A 3,369-nucleotide genomic window follows, 5' to 3' on the forward strand; every position below is an offset into this window, starting at 1 on the left:
AGCAGAGAGGAAGGGTACCCTAAGGGGGCTCCAAAGTCCCTCCCTGAGCCCTTCTTTGTCTTTGAAAAATATAAGCAGAATATCTCTAATGAAACTAATTAACACACAAAGATGTGATGTTCAAAGAAACAATAAATCAAAACTGACAAATGCAGTATTTCACTGTGAGACTGAGGAATTCAATTCATCCAAAGGGAACACTTAGCTTTTGTTGAAAAAGAATCCTCACATGTTCCCATACAATGAAATCTCTTATCTCAGCCTAGGGAAGAGCTGAATGTGCTCTGGTGCCTGTACGTTTTGAAACCTTGAAAAACATGCAGGAAGTCACCCAGCACATATTTGCAGCACTTGGTTTTTTACATGTGCATCAGTACACATACAACCAGGAATTATGAGTTACCATTGTCACTGGTTTCATTCACCAGAAAGGTTTATTGTTCAAAATGCCTTGTGTGCATGTAAATCCATGGCTGATTCATGTCAATGTATGGCAAAAACCACTACAATATTGTAAAGTAATTAGCCTCCAACTAATAAAAATAATTGGGGAAAATTAAAAAAAGAAAAGCATGGACTAGCATGATAAGCCTGAAAAAATTTGTTTCTTAATAAAACAAAACAAAACAAAATGCCTTGTGTGCTAAGTCACTTCAGTTGTGTCTGACTCTTTGTGATCCCATGGACTGTAGTCTGCCACGCTACATGGGATTCTCCAGGTAAGGATACTGGAGTGAGTTGCCATTTCCTTCTCCAGGGGATCTTCCTAACCCAGGGATTGAACCTGTGTCTCTTATGTTTCCTGCACTGGCAAGCAGGTTCTTTACCACCAGCGCCACCTGGGAAGGCCAGATTAATGCAGATTGTCAGATTGTTGGTTCTCATTCCTAGATCAGTTCCTCTGATGGCATACCCTTGCAATGCAGAATCCAAATGGACTCTAAAAGCAGGGGGAGTTATTTGGCTTTTACCTTGGAGAAGCCAAATCAAAAATTTCTGACTTCTGGGGTCAAGCTAGCCTATGAATAATTGTGCCTGCCTTATCAGTAAGCAAAGGATGTTGCTGCCATAAAGCCACTACAGGTACCCCAGATAGTGAGCCCAGAGGGAATTCAGGATGGAGACAAACTGGCTGCCCTGCCTGCTGCCAAGCCCTCAGTTCCTGCAGCCACCACCCAAGGATGCACCCTGAAGAGACTCAGGATGAGAAAGCACTTTCTGGCCCCAGATAGCCGAAGTGCATATCAAAGGAGTGATTTCAGTGAGCCTGGACTCTTACACCCCTTACACAGAAAAGCACTAAATTTCTGAACTTGAGATATCTGGTTTTCTTTAATTAACAGTAATCTTTCAAAGTTCCAACTATTAATACCTGGTCTTTGTTGCAAAAACTCCTATATATCCCAGCTCCTCCTGTTGCAGTGAAAAGGAAAACGGAGGAATGAGTTTTCCTCTTTCCCTTTCCTGGGAACAAAGAATATAAAGAGAACAGTGAGCAGGCCTGAACATTCCTAGTTTTTTTTTTTTTTTTTCAACGTGCTGGACCTCAGTTTCGATGAGGAGACGGTAGTGAGTTCTCACTCATGTTGTTCAGATTTTCCAAGGAATGCATGAGAGGGTGTCGTCATCGATCCTAGTTTTTTAATTTAACTGCTCCTAACTCTGAATGTCTGTAACTAAGTTTACTTTTCTGCCCCCTAACTCTGCAGGGACTACACTTAGTACCTATTTTCCTTAGACTCTATGTTAAATACATCCCCCATCTGGTGTTCACTCTTACAATATCCTTCCCCCTTTAGTTACATATCAGAAAGAAGGCCTCAGAGTCACCGAACTGCCAAACTCAATTACTGGGTTACTGATGCCAGTTTATTACTATATTTGAAACAATGCAAGAGGAATAAATGAAGATCCTATCACCTTTGTTCCTCATCACTGACTCCTAACTGTGAGTCCTTGCCTTGTATAAGCCCCTAGACTACTCACGGGGAGGGGGCATAGTTCTTGCAGCATGAGTCTACTGTGTTCCCCTCTCCACTGAGTGAGAATAAAAACCACCTTTCTATTCCCTCCAAACTCTGTCCCCATATTTTTCATTTGGCTTCAGTGGCCAGAGAAGGCCAAGATTTTGGCCTCTAACAATTTGGGTGGTTTGTCTGGGATCTGGTCATGGGCAGGTGGCCCTGCAGGGCTCTTGGCTAATGGATAGCCAGGGACTTCTGCCACAGGGCCCTGCCCAGAATCACACCTGACTTACCTGCCACCTTGACTGGGGAACTCTGGAACTGTGGTGGAGAACCGGAGAGAGGTTGCCTTTCACAAGTGCCAAGGCCACTTTTGCCTTGTTGTTGTTCAGTCGCTCAGTTACATCTGACTCTTTGCGACCCCATGGACTGCAGCATGCCAGGCTTCCCTGTCCATCACCAACACCTGGAGCTTGTTCAAACTCATGTCCATTGAGTCGGTGATGCCATTCAACCATCTCATCCTCTGTCATCCCCTTCTTCTCCTGCCTTCCAACTTTCCCGGCATCAGGGTCTTTTTGAATGAGTCAGCTCTTCCCACCAGGTGGTCAAAGTATTGGAGTTTCAGCATCAGTCCCACCAATGAATATTTAGGACTGCTTTCCTTTAGAAATGACTGGTTTGATCTCCTTGCTGTCCAAGGGACTCTCAAGAGTCTTCTCCAACACCATAGCTCAAAAGCATCAATTCTTCAGTGATTAGCCTTCTTTATGGTCGAACTCTCACATCCATCCATGACTAATGGAAAAACTATAGCTTTGACTAGATGGACCTTTGTCAGCAAAGTGATGTCTCAGGTTTTTAATATGCTGTCTAGGTTTGTCATAGCTTTTCTTCCAAGGAGCAAGCATCTTTTAATTTCATGGCTGCAGTCACCATCTGCAGTGATTTGGGAGCCCAAGAAAATAAAGCCTGTCACTGTTTCCATTTTTCCCCCCATCTTTCTGCCATGAAGTGATGTGACTGGATGCCATGATCTTTGCTTTTTGAATGTTGAGTTTTAAGCCAGCTTTTTCATTCTCCTCTTTCACCTTCATCAAAAGGCTCTTCAGTTCATCTTCACTATCTGCCATAAGGGTGGTGTCATCTGCATATCTGAGGTTATTGATATTTCTCCCAGCAATCTTGATTCCAGCTTGTGCTTCATCCAGCCTGGCATTTTGCATGATGTACTCTGCATATAAGTTAAATAAGCAAAGTGACAACATTCAGCCTTGATACACTCCTTTCCCAATTTGGAACCAGTCCATTGTTCCACATCCAATTCTAACTGTTGCTTCTTGACCTGCACAGAGGTTTCTCAGGAGACAGGTAATGTGGTCTAATATTCCCACCTCTTTAAGAA

General features: G+C 43.3%; 1 non-coding gene across 1 annotated transcript; it reads right to left on the minus strand.

Moving 5' to 3' along the window:
• Positions 1–1,541: 1,541 nt before the first annotated feature.
• On the minus strand, positions 1,542–1,634 carry LOC136154938 (small nucleolar RNA SNORD116). The gene has a single exon (XR_010660633.1). It is a non-coding gene; the product is annotated as a small nucleolar RNA SNORD116 (small nucleolar RNA).
• Positions 1,635–3,369: the final 1,735 nt, after the last annotated feature.

This window comes from Muntiacus reevesi, chromosome X (genome assembly GCF_963930625.1).
Source record: "Muntiacus reevesi chromosome X, mMunRee1.1, whole genome shotgun sequence".
In the NCBI taxonomy this organism is placed as follows: domain Eukaryota; kingdom Metazoa; phylum Chordata; class Mammalia; order Artiodactyla; family Cervidae; genus Muntiacus; species Muntiacus reevesi.